This window comes from Lygodium microphyllum, chromosome 7 (assembly GCF_053477565.2).
Source record: "Lygodium microphyllum isolate KBCC chromosome 7, Lygodium_microphyllum_v1.1.10, whole genome shotgun sequence".
Lineage (NCBI taxonomy): Eukaryota > Viridiplantae > Streptophyta > Polypodiopsida > Schizaeales > Lygodiaceae > Lygodium > Lygodium microphyllum.
In genome coordinates, this window is record NC_141141.1 from 5,071,552 (window position 1) to 5,086,039 (window position 14,488).

Here is a 14,488-nt window from a genome sequence, read left to right on the forward strand (position 1 = left end):
TGCCCATGGTTCTGGCACTATTAGAGACTTTGAAATTTGGCACAAGAGAGTGGGGCATGTAAATTTGCAAAGGCTGCAAATAATGCAAAAAAACAGCTTGTTACATGTTTACCCAAGTTCCAATATTCAGATATTGGTCATGTATGTGATGCTTTCCAGCTTGGTAAGCAGTCAAGGTTGCCATTTGTTAGGCATGTAAGACAGAGTACACGTTCGTTGTAGTTAGTGCACTCTGATGTTTGGGTGCCAGCCCATAATGCATCCATGGGAGGCTCGAAGTATTATGTTACATTTATTGATGATTACAGTCGCTATACTTGGATTTACATTCTGAAGACAAAGGATGAGGTGTTTGCTGTTTTTTAGCAGTTTAAAAAGCAGGTTGAAAATGAATTTGACTGTTATATCTATTGCTTGAGATCAGATAGCGGTGGGGAGTATGTATCAAATGAGTTTGACAATTTTTTGGCTCAAAATGGCATACGTAGGCAGCTTACATGTAGCTACACTCCTCAGCAGAATGGAGTAGCTGAAAGAAAGAACAGGGTCTTGATGGAAGCTGCTCATGCCATGATGAATGAGAAGAAGTTGCCGCTCTATTATTGGGCTAAGGCAGTTATGACAGCCATGTATATCTTGAATCGGACTCCCACTGCAGGTATTCATGAGATGACACCGTTTGAGAAGCTGTATGGCTATAAGCCGGATGTAAGTCACATGAAAGTCTTTGGCTGTCTTACTTATGTGCATATTCTAGATGAAAAAAGGAAGAAGCTAGATCCAAAAGCGCATAAGTGTGTTTTCATTGGATATTCACAAGAGAAGAAGGCATACAAATGCTATGATCCCTCTACCAGGGACACCTTGGTGAGCAGGAATGTTACTTTTTATGAGATGGGTTCTTGGTATGTATCACCGGTAACAGTGCCATCGGATATGCCTTCCACTCATGTATCTACAGTTGATATGCAGCAGAGCACTGCTGTGACAGGACCTAGTAGTCAGACAGTATCCCCATGGATAGGGAGATTGAGGAGCTCACCGTCCACTGACATCAGTATGTCAGTGAGGGGGAGATATGATGTCACGGATAAAGGAAAAGAGAAAGTTAATGAGGATATATCTGGGATGATAACACGTGGTAGGATGACTTCTAGATATGAGTCTACTGACACTTTAGATAGTGAACTTGGTATTCCGACTGTCTATATGCCTAGCGCAAGGCAGAGTAGGTACATTCCGCCTCATGAAAGAGGGGAATTGAGTAGTGCACCACAGCTTAGATGATCACAGAGGGTCAGATACCCTGTTGACAGGTTGACATATAGTGGTTACACTGCAAAGCATTATGCTTACATGACAAAAGTGATGGAGAACAAGGTACATATGCTGAAGCAGTGGAAAATGAGAATTGGTGTGCAGCCATGGATGAAGAAATGAATGCCTTGGTTGAAAATAAGACATGGGATCTTGTGCCACTGCATGAAGGAAAAAAGACCATTGTCTGCAAATGGGTTTACAAAATCAAATGTAAGTTGAATGGTAGTGTGCAAAGGTACAAAGACAGGCTGGTTACTAAGGGATATGCCCAACAGTATGGACTTGATTATGAGGAAACATTCAGCCATGTTGCCAAGATGGCAACCATATGCACTGTGATTGCTTTGGCTACTGCTAGAGGATGGAAATTACAGCAAATGGACATTAAGAATGCATTTCTTAATGGTGACTTAGCAGAGGATGTCTATATGGTTCAGCCAAAAGGGTATGTTCACCCTGATTTTCAGCATTATGTATGCAAGCTGAAAAAGGCACTATATGGGCTGAAGCAGGCTCCAAGAGCTTGGCATGCTAGGATCAGTAACTACTTGCAGAGGTTGGGTTTTACTGTTGGTAGGGCTGATCACATCCTATTTACAAAGAAGATCGTGGCTTGGTAGTGCTGGTCATATATGTTGATGATTTGATAATCACTGGTGATGATGACTTGGGCATACAACATGTAATGAAGATGCTGAAATCTGAATTTGACATGAAAGATCTAGGTGAATTGAAATACTTTTTGGGTATTGAAGTAATCAAGGCTGAAAATGGTTTGTGGCTAATGCAAAAATATTATGCCATGCATATGCTAAAGAAGTATGGCATGGCTGAATGCAAACCATTGGATATACCCCTTGATCAGAATGTCAAGCTGGACATTAGCGCTGGAGCTGAAATTCAGGATGTGACTATGTATAGGCAGATGGTTGGAAGCCTGATCTAATTGACCATCACTAGGCCAGATTTGAGTTATGTAGTTGGGCTCATAAGTCAGTTTATGCAGAAGCCACATTTGGATGTTGTTAGGTGGATTGTGAGATATGTTAAGTCCACTGTAGATTATGGGCTGTTTTATATGAGAGATAAGCCCTTGAAACTAGTTGGATACACAAATGCGGATTGGGCAGGATGCTCGTATGATCGCAGATCTACGAGTGGTTATGCTTTTGTTCTTGGAAGTGGCATGATCAGCTGGAGCAGCAAGAAGCAACCAACGGTTGCATTGTCTAGCACTGAGGCAGAGTATAGGGGTGCTGCATTGGCAGCATGTGATATTTCATGGCTACTCAAGCTTATGGCTGATTTGGATATTCAGGTGGATGCTCTAGTGACCTTATTATGTGACAATCTCAGTAGTGTACTCCTGGCAACGAATCCAGTATACCATGCTAGGACAAAACACATAGAGGTACACTACCATTTTATCAGAGAGATGGTGCTTGCAAGGAGAGTAGATCTTATGCATGTGAAGAATGATGAACAGGTTGCAGATATCTTTACCAAGTCTTTGGGTAAAGATAAGTTCAGTAGTTTTAGACAGCTACTTGGAGTTCATCAGATGATTTGAGCTTGAGGGGGAGTGTTAGAATATCAAGCTCATAGTATGTGTGACCGACATTAGTCTTGTCCAGCTGTATCAGCAAGTGTGGGACATTAAATAAGTCAGTGGTCTTAGACCCAGTGTGAATGGTCCTACGTAACTTAGTACTATTGTATACACTTACCTTTTGTGTGGTTATGTTAGAATGAATGTATATAGAAGATGAGAGCATGCTTGCTCCTTACTCTATGTCTCTGCCTCTCTGAATCTCAACAGGTTCACTTCCTTGACCTTGGCTAGTCCCTCGATTGGTTTGCTCGTTTGCCCTTGCCGTTTGGCACCCAACAAGATACTACCCTATATCCTTTGGTTTGCTCGTTTGCCCTTGCCATTTGGCACCCAACAGGATCACTACCCTATCTCCTTTCTTGAATTTGGTAAATCTTTTAGGGATATCCCGCAGTTTTTGTTGTTTGTCTGTTCATGTGTCCCTAGGTTGTTTTGCCCTTTCCTGATTCAATCGTCTATGCCTCAGGTGGATGGATAGATCCCCGTTGGTGCGTCGGGTCTTGGGCAGCCTAGGTATTTCTGGGTCGCTGTCCGAGCTTACCTCCAACTTAGAGTCGAACTCGCTGTCTTCACTAGAAGAGGTGGTCTCCCCTGGTGGTCGTAGTTTAGATGGTGATTCTATCCTAAGCACTGGTGTTGCTCCCAGTTGGGCTAGGCCTACTTGCTCAAGGTCTATGGCTCCTATGTGTTCTAACCAAGTGCGATCACAATCCATGCGCATGACCCCTAAATCTATCCTATAGACACTCCTTTTCTGTGGCTTGGAGTTCACCCATATTTGTTCTATTTCATGTCCCTCAGTGTCATATTCTACTATGTCTATCTCACCCTCACTTTCATCACTGAATGATTGGCAGTCTTCGTACTCGTTATCAGAGTCCTTTGCGTCAGACTGCTCGTCATCTCCTAGGGCTTGGTATATCTCTTGTTGTTGATCAAGGAGTAGGGCCCATTTATAAGTAAGGTTTAAGTCATGCACCCTGGTCCATTGCCACTTGGATTCGCCTAAGAGATCCTGGAGTGGTTTGAAGTTTGTTGTTGGGTTGTCAACTAGTTTGTCCGTTAAGTATTCCAGAATATCCTGGAGCTCCCTTTTGTTGTTTGGTACTTGGAAGGTGACGGGCTTAGGTCTCCTACGAAGGGTTGCTGCCATCATGCAAACTGGTATGGCGGGTGTGCCGTCAGGCTTGCCTCTCATCTTAATGGCTTGCTCATATGCCTCATGATCCGAGAATGGCAGGTCGACTGTAGCAAGGACATGCATCCAATCCCACTCATCCTCTGGGCATGGGATATACTTGGTCAAGGCCCCATAAGACTTCTTGACTTGAGTGTCACCCTTGAGCATCGCGGAGATGGCATCCAAATCGACTTGGTGAGGTCTTCCAAGTGTCCATCTCTACCCTCACAGCTTCCGTTCTGTTGTCTACGAAGATCAAGCCGTTACCCCAATCTTCGATAACTCTGGCATTGCGCATCTAGGGTCATCCTAATAGGATATCGTAGTCCACCCCCTTCATGACTATAAAGTCGATAGAGAACTGGACACCTACAATTCTCATTGGCCAGTTTTTAAGTACCTCGAATGGCTTCACTCTCATGCCGTTTGCTAATGTGATATTAAATCAAGCGGTCTCGATCGGTGGGTTTTCCCAAGTCTGAAGTACTGCGTGGCTCAGCACACTAACCCCGACTCCCATATCCACGATCCCCTTTCTCATTGCGTCGCCTAGGGCTAGGACTGGTAATATTGCATGTGTCTCAATGCCTTCCCAAAAGGCATTAACATGTAAGGATTTTGGCACAGAGTACAGTGTTAGACTCGGTATTTGTGTTTCTACATCATGATCGTGTAGATTCACAACTTGTTATTGTGACCCCTCAACCCACTGCTTGAGGTCTTGCCACAGGGTGGGATGTTGCTTAAGCATGTAACTTATTGAATAGTTTTTTATAGTTTGGAATGTTTTTAGTACGAGTTATGAGGATTTGATATTATCTGATGATCTTCTGTAACCCTCTGTAAACCTTCTGTAGAGCCTCTGTATCTGTTCTGTCTCTACTTTTTTTTTTAATGTATCTGTTTTGTAGATCTTTTGTAAGTGTTTAGTAGAATGTATATGTGACTTTGGGAAAGTTTTCTAACTTTTGGAAAGGATGAATCTAAGTTTAAAAGAGCTAAAACAAATGGAGGAAGCAGTTGCTGAAGAATGAAGAGAAGACTGGAGTGACAGTGACAGTAGTGAGCTATGAAGAGACACTGTAGTGGCTCTGGTGCCTCTTCACATCAGACATACCTCTTGGGAGGTGTATCCACGACCTAAGAAGGATTATTGAGAGTCATTATTGAGTATTTTAGTGAGGAGATGGTGTATTATTGATAGAGAGAGAGAGAGAGAGAGAGAGAGAGCCAGAGATAGTCAATTCTATCAAAATAATGTAACTGTATATGAGAGATTGAGAGAGAAAACTACGAAGACATTGAAGATGAATACTATGTGATTGATTTCAATTCAAAAATGGTGTATTATTTTATGTTCCTTGTTCTATTGATGGATTCTATGACGATATTGAAGATTATGGTTGATTCTATTAAATCCGTGGGAGTTATCTACTATGATGCTGCGTGAAGAATTATTGTTTTCTTTGTTTTGGTAATCAAAAGAATGAAATAAAAGCTTGTTGATGTTAAAAGATAGATTTTCTTGTAGTAGAATCCCCTTTTCCTTAGTGTTCTTCTTGGGGCTCCATGTTTTTGGTGCACAGCTTGGGAAACTTTCCATCAACAAGCATCAGAAGAGGCTGAAAATGAAGGAAATGGCATTGCCAAGAAGAGGAGAATTCAATGGATGTTTGCAAAGCTCGTTCTTCCACTGAAGAGTTGGATATTCTCATTATCAAAGCCACTTTTCACAAGAAGTTCATCCCACAATGGCAGAAACATATTACCATCATGATGCATGCTCTATGCAGTGGACTGTTTCCTCTTCCTATTGAAGTAGCAGAAACTTGCATCTTGGTGGAAAATTGTTTGGAAACAAACTAAAGAGCAGAAACAGAGAGAATGACTATCCATGGAAGATTTGGTATTCATTGAGAAGTTTCCAGACATCATAAAGTGGGAGATTGTGAAGAAGCTTCAGGACTCGTAATCTGTGGAGGTTCACGAAAACAAGAAGGAAAAGAGTTGGAATTTATTCGTGGATGCTCAATAGCAAGATACATGGGATGCTTGGTGTTTTGACAATCTTTTGTTTGTCCAATTAGCAACCCACTGGAAGTTGGTAGACAGAGTGTTTTTCACAACATACACTGTTGAAACCCTTAGAAGCTGGCATTATTATAATGATGGCACAACAATGATCCTAAGAAGAATGAGTTTTGATACTTTCAAGATGGAATATCTCCCCCTCTATAGTGGTTTGAAAGCCAAATTCAGAGATGTTGAAAAGAAGGAAGTAGAGATGTTGGCCAGAGAATCCCCCAGAGACTGAAGCTCTCTCTGATTCTATTCTGTTGAGTACTGAACAATTGGTTGGAGCCAAACCCCAGATGAATGATGCAATCAAGAGGCAAGCGTTAGAATGAGTCCAAAGGTACATGAGAAGAGAGAAGGCAAAAATCAAAGTTAAGGATGAGCTCACAGTAGAAGCTTCCTTTAACACCCTAAAAGCACTCTTTACAGAAGTCCCCATGGCGAGTCAAGGTCCCCTTCCTAGTCAGATTTGTCCTAGAAATATTGATGACATGCCAGCAAATGTAGTCCCATTGCCAATTTTTAAGGGAGAGTACAATGAAGACCCTGATCTTCATGTAGCAGAATTCATGGAAGCATGTGTGGCTAAAAATGCCAGAACCCCTGAGCATTGGTTAGGAATATTCCCCACCACTTTCAAGGGCGCGGCATTTCAGTGGTATGAGAGACAAGCAGCAGGAACTTTTGGCACATGGGACGACCTAAAGTTGGCCTTCCTCACTAAATTCAGGCATGAAGGTTTTGAATAGCGGATGCGAGAGGAGTTCATGAACCTAAGTCAGTCCTCTGGAGAAAGAGTAGAAGCTTATGTCTCGCGAATGGAATCTATCCTGAAGAGATGGACTAACCATCATTTGGACGAAGGCATTCAGAAAGGAGTGTTTCTCAGAGGCCTACAACTAGAAGTTTGCAAGTTCGTGGAATTGAGAAGACCAGTCAATCTGCAAGCTGCAGTGGAAGGTGCAAGATTGTATGATGAAGTTGAAGCAAGGTTGTCCATGACTCCAGGAAGAGGAGTCTTACCTTCTCCCATGCCAAGAATGGTATACCCACCAAATGAAGTCCCAGGGATAGTTCCCTACCCCTATCCCTAGATGCAAACAGTGCCACAATATAATGCACCTAATCCATTGTTGTCACCACAAACAACAGTGCCTCAAATGATGGTTCAACCACAACAACAGTGGCCTCAAACAGTTCCTGTGGAACCCTACTAACTGGAATCAACAATCCCAAGTCTCAGATGTCCAGGGTTCAGAAGTGTATGGCGTTGTCTACCACTGAGGCCGAGTATGTTGCAGCCACTGAGGCTTGCAAGGAGGCCATATGCCTAGGCCGTCTAGTTGCTGACCTTGGGATTGATGCTATACCTACACTGCATTCGGATTCTATGAGTGCCATTCAGTTGGCTAAGAATTAGGTCTTCCATGCGAAGACAAAACACATTGAGGTGAGGTATCACTTCATACGTGGTGTTGTGGAGGACAAGTCTGTTGACCTTGTCAAGATCTCCACTGACGAGAATCCTGCAGATCTGCTCACGAAAAGCCTCACTACTGAGCGCTTTGCCTTCCTCGGGAGATTGATGGGCATTGGATGAGATGTTGGTAGGAGCTCTAAATCAGAACCAAAATAGAGGACCTTCTGGATCAACCCAACCACTGTATGCAGTAATTACAGAAGCTTCCCAAAACCCTACTACAAGCACTTCAAGAGGTGAAAATCTGAAGGACTACTAATCCAACTTAGTTGCAAGTATCAAGAAAGACCTTTTGGATGTGATTACAGAGCAGCTACAGACACTGAAGGTGAATACCGCCAATATATCCACTCCTACAGGAGCTGGAAGAGATATGATGCGCTCTAATACATGATGTGGAAAGTGTCATCAAGCGGGACATTTAGCCACTGAATGTACCCAAAAACCAACCATTCCTAGAGCCTTCTGTTCCTACTCTTTGTGGAAAAACCATACAGAGAACATTTTCTCTCTGAAAGAGATGGAGGAACGAAGACAAAAGGATGAAAATGCACGATTCAACTTGCTAGAGTCCAAAATGACAACACAAGATATTGGACCAAAGCTTAGGGAGTTTCATCCTAATTTTGGTCCAAGGAGGTTTCCCTCTCAAAGTTATAGAGGACGACAGTGAGATCAGAGGTGGAATGTTATAGGTGTGGAGAAAAGGGTCATATCTCCCCGAATTGTCCAAACCCTAGACGATCTGTGGATTACAAGCCCTTATGAAGTTGATGCAAAGGTGAAGGCCACACTGCAAAGAACTGTCCAAGTCTAGCCACTGTAAAGGCTAATGGCACTGATAGTCTCAACAGAAGGTACAAGAGCTTGCCTCCAATTTGGTAGAGTTGGAAGTTGCTGCTATCACGTGCGCCAAGAAGAAGGAACCACTTGTTCAAAATGAGAATAATTCTCTTTCCAAGACCGTGAAGTTCAACCTGCCAACAACAGAGGGATAGAAAAGTACAGGATAGAACAGTGCAGTACAGAGCACTGTAGTTCCATAGAGAGTCACAGAGATAGTCCCAAAAATAGGACCAGAGGTCCAGGAGATAGACAATGCAGAAGAATCTCTAGAAACATAAGAAGTTCCGATGCTGCCATTGCTAGAAGAAAAAGAAAAGATGAAAATGGGTGTAGCCCCATTCCCCAGTCGGCTGGAGAAGCCTGTGGATCCTATCAAAGATTATGACTTGGTCAAAGACCTAGACACTTTTAAACCTAACTTAACATTCTGACACTTGTTGATGTTGTCTCCCAGCTGCCGAAAGAAATTCAAAAGCATCTTGATAAGAAGACGTGGGCTAAGGATTGTTCCTTCAACAGTGACCAAGACCAATAAGGCCTCGGAGCTTGTGAAGGAAATAGATGTGGCTAACACCTTTCTAGATCCTGGAATTCCAGAGATTAGTGTATGGATAGAAGGATGCTTTATTTCAGATGCATTGATTGATGGAGGCTCATTAGTAAACATAATGATGGATGTGACAGTGAAGGACTTAGGGTTGCAAGGAATTCAACCTACACAGTGGCTTATCAGATTGGCAGACCAAAGTAGAATTAAACCGTTGGGTATCCTCCCATACGTCAAAACAACCCTTGCAAGAAGAGACTATTGGCTGACATATTTAGTGGTCAAACCAAATTCTTATGGGACCTCATACCCTTTGCTGTTGGGGAGACCTTGGCTTTTTGAAGCAAGAGCTAGGACGGACTGGTTCAAAGGAACCCTAACCGTAGGCAGAGGACCCAACTAAGTGGTGTTGAAATTGTATGGATCGCAAAAAGGCAATGGATCCACATCCATCGAAGTTATAACTGACTCGTCCAATGAGGTAATAGGTGGTACATCAGGAGACGAAGAGGCTGTTAAACAGATCTTTCCCAAGAAAATAGAGGCACAGTCCCTAACAGTGGGCACTGTAAGCCAACTACCAAGGGAAGCAAAATCCTTTTCCATGGGGAAATACCTCCTGCCTCAACTAGAATTGACTTCTGAAATCACCTCTGACAGTGAAATAGAACATGGATGTACTGTTCTCCTTGTTACATATCAGTTGCAGAGATAGTCGTAGAGATAGTAACAAAGACAGAGCCAGAGACAGAGGCAGTAGCAAAGTTAGAGGCAGTAACAGAGAAAAGGCTAGAGACAGAAGCAATAACAGAGATAGAAGCAAATGCAGATGCAGAGGCAAGAGATCTATTCTTCTCCTACAGAGCCTCTACAGAAGTAGAGATAGAGCCTCCAGAGGAAGAGGATGAAAATGATGAGGAAGAAAACAAAGCAGGATATGAAAGTGCAGTTGAAGAAGATCCTCTGATAGCGAACGATCTTGTTGATGTCCCTACAGAGATCTTAGAGGCCGAAGATCTCAGGATGTTGGATGGAATGACCATGGTTCCATTTGGGTTGACCAATGGACCAAAAAGTATGTAAAATTTGTATAAGCAATGGATCAAAGGCATAAAAATTAAGTTCACCAGTGGCTCTTGTCACCCTGACCGTTCAGTCCAGAGAAAAGATGATGATGATGCCCCCTGCCAACAGAAGCGAGAGCCCTCAGAGCCACGGCCTCTAGAAGGTCCATGCTATGTAACATTCCTAGACGCATCCTCTGAAGATAAATCCCTAAGTCCCGAAGAAATTACCACTCACACAGAAGTAAATGAAGCTCTGATACCTTACCATCAATCTAAATAGACAAATGAGTCATCTATTCAGAAGGACACTGGTTCTAGTGGAACATCAGACGATGACACTATTCTCTTGAAAGAGTCAGACCTCTATCCAACAGAATGGGGAATTGTTAACGGTATTTTGAGAAGGCTACAGAAAGCGCAAGTGTTGGATACTATTTTTTGGTGGATTACTATTTTGTGGAGCTTCATTGTATTACTTTGGGCACTTGTGTATTACTTTTTACTCATGGACATCATCAGACTAGCATGGTTGTATTATTTTGTGAGAGCCGGGCTCACTCCCGTGCACATTGTATTTATCACCCGTAGTTGTATTTGTCGCACCCGCATGTGTTGCGTGGGTTGCGCACATGTAATTGTGATTAGAATAGTGTTGGCTTGGTCTATTTAGGCTAAGGTTCAAGCATGTTTCAAGGATTGACCGGCCTAAAGCCCACTATGTGGGTAGGATGCCCAAAGAGGGTGCAAACCCTAATTCACAGTTGTGGAAACCCTAAACGCAAAAGGGGCGCAAACCCTAACCCTAATCCTAAACGCAAAAGGGGCGCAAACCCTAACCCTAACCCTAATTCTATGTCTATATAAGGGTGGGAGGTCTCAGTTGTATTCACCCCCTTTGGCACATTCATGCTGCGGAAGCTCTGTCAGTGCAACCATTCAATCTTTCTATTCTATCATCTTGCTTCCATTGTGTTGAGAGTGACTGAGAGGGAGAGAGTGAGAGGTGTGTTGAGCGAGGGACTGAGGGAAGGTGAAGCTCTTTGTCGTCTTCTTGCTTTTCTCGTCGTCTCTACTAGCTCTTCGACTCGTTGGTGTGCTTGGTGGTGGATCCGAAGGAGCGACGGCATCAGATCGTGTTGATCGTGGTCGTGGAACTATCTTCGAGCCTTTGAAAGGTAAGTTAGGTGAGTTTACTACAACTCGAGCTAGTCTTGTATTCTTGTTTCCTTGGGTTGGAGAGGAGAATGCTTGGTTAGTTAGAGCGGAGCGTGAGAGACAAGGTGAGAGATTGTCACCAACGTGAGTTGCAGCTTCTGAAAGAATAGAAGTCCGTCCAAAGTCCCGACTGTTGGTGCGTTTGCCTCAACATTTTGTCTCAGTTGTATTCACCCCCTTTGGCACATTCATGCTATGGAAGCTCTGTCAGTGCAACCATTCAATCTTTCTATTCTATCATCTTGCTTCCATTGTGTTGAGAGTGACTGAGAGGGAGAGAGTGAGAGGTGTGTTGAGCGAGGGACTGAGGGAAGGTGAAGCTCTTCGTCGTCTTCTTGCTTTTCTCGTCGTCTCTACTAGCTCTTCGACTCGTTGGTGTGCTTGGTGGTGGATCCGAAGGAGCGACAGCATCGGATCGTGTTGATCGTGGTCGTGGAACTATCTTCGAGCCTTTGAAAGGTAAGTTAGGTGAGTTCACTACAACTCGAGCTAGTCTTGTGTTCTTGCTTCCTTGGGTTGGAGAGGAGAATGCTTGGTTAGTTAGAGCGGAGTGTGAGAGACAAGGTGAGAGATTGTCGCCAACGTGAGTTGCAGCTTCTGAAAGAATAGAAGTCCGTCCAAAGTCCCAACTGTTGGTGCGTTTGCCTCAACAGGAATCTATGCTTACAGAGTGATGCCCTTTGGGCTCTGTAATGCTCATGCTACCTTCCAACGAGTAATGATGGCTGCATTCCAAAATCATCTGCATGATTTCATTGAGGTGTATCTTGATGACTTTTGTGTCTATAGCCTAATCCATGAGCATCGGGGACACCTAGAGCAATGTTTTGACAGATGCTGAGAGTATGGGATTTCTCTCAACCCCAAAAAATGTGTCTTTGGCATCTCATTAGGAGTTCTTCTAGGCCACATTTTCTTTGCACAAGGGATAGCAACAGAGTCAACAAAGATTGAGAAGATTTCCGCCTTGACAGTCCCAATGAACCTTAAGCAATTGAGAGGATTTCTTGGCCATGTGGGCTATTACAAAAGATTTATTGCACATTTTGCAACCAAGGAAGCCCCTTTGCATAAGCTCCTAAGGAAAGATGTGGATTTCCTTTGGACTGATGACTATGAAGAAGCCTTCAATACCCTAAAATAGTGCCTCATTAGAGCACACATCCTACAGCCTCCTAATTGGACAAAGGAGTTCCATGTGCACATAGATGTATTGGTCGAAGGGCTAGGCACTGTCTTATGCTAGAAAGGATCTTCCAAGTTGGATCAACCAATATATTATGCAAGCTAAAAGGTCACTGATAGAGAACAAAACTATACAGTGACAGAGCTTGAGTGCTTGGCAATGGTGTTTGCATAGGAGAAGTTTCGACACTATCTACTGTCGACCCATTTCAAGTTTTACATGGACCATGAATCCCTGTCCTTCCTGATGAATAAAGAACATGTCAAAGGATGAATGATGAGATGGTTGCTCCTATTCCAGGAGTTTGATTTTGAAGTGGTCACTAATCTTGGCTGTTCCCATGTCCTAGTTGATCATCTGTCTCACAGATCCCTCAAACTGCAGAAAAGGAAGAGCAGGATGATCCGAACCTCCTTGATGCTTCCTTATTCTTGGTTGAGACTATAACTCCATGGTATGCAGACATAACCAACCTCCTAGCAACTCAACAGTATCCCCTACACCTTAGGTGGTGCACTGTACAAGAAGCTTCTATTGAAATCATCCCCTACACCTTGCTAGATGGTGCACTGTACAAGAAGGGAAAAGATGAAGTGTTGCAAAGATGTATTGCAGGAGACGAGATCCAGATTGTTCTTAAGGCTTGTCATGACAAGCCATGTGATGGACACTTTGCAGGAGAAGCAATAGCCAGAAAGGCCTTACCGCAAGATATTGGTGGCCAATCCTCTAAAAGGATGCTTATGATTATTGCAAATGGTGTGATGCTTGTCAGCGAATGGGAAAGCCTACCAAATCCAGTGACATGTCCTTGCAACCCATTCTTCCCCTAAAGCCATTCAAGAAGTTGGAGATTGATTTCTGGATCCCATTGATTCACCTACTACCAAATGAAAGCAAAACAGATATATCCTAGTATGTACAGATTATGTCACCAAGTGGTGTGAAGCTAAAGCTTTGAAGCGGGATGATGGCAACAACATGGCATTGTTCTTGTACAAGAATATCATCACCCGTTTTGGCAGTCCCCTAGAGCTGCTAAGTGATAGAGGTACTCATTTCCTTAACAAGATTATGGAAGAGTTGACAGAGCTGTACAAAATTCTCCATCGGAAGTCCAATCCTTATTATCCCAGAGCCAATGGCCAAGTTGAAGTCACCAATCGTATCCTCTGCTCGATCCTAACACAGACAATTGCTGCACATAACCGTGATTGGGATGATCGACTTATAGAGGTCCTTTGGGCATACAAAACCTCTTATTATGCCACTAGAGGAAAAATTCCTTTCCAGTTGTTGGTGTATGGCACAAAAGCCATCTTCCCTGTTGAGCTAGAGTTTCCCTCTTTGCAAGTGGCAGTCAAAGAATGCCTCGAAGATGATGAGTCTCTCTAGAGCTACCTGCTGCATTTGGAATGTTTGGATGAGATTCGGTGGATGGCCCTATAGTGCATTGAAACCACTCAAGCACGACGCAAGGCCTATCATGACAGCTTCATCAAGCACAAGGAGTTCAAAGAAGGTGATCTCATCTTGGCCTACAATTCTCGATTTGGCAAGTTTCTAGGCAAGCTCCAACAACGCTGGATGGGCCCTTACCAAGTATTTGTTGTCAACCAAAATGGCTCTGTCCAAGTGCAAGGCATCGATGCTTCTAAGGATCCCTTTCTAATCAATGGCTTTTGCCTCAAGTGTTGAGATGGCAAGCTCAACACGTGTGGATCCCTTTCTAATCAATGGCTTTTGCCTCAAGTGTTGAGATGGCAAGCTCAACACGTGTGGACATTGATGATGGACTACTTGGCTAGATGAGTACGCATGTCTACACTTAGCACCTTGGTGGTCATTATGATACTCACATGACCACTGACTTATCACTTATTATATTTAGTTTGTTACACCTACCTATAGCTAGCAAAGATATAGCTCTAATCTATTACTATGTAGTCGGTTATGCAC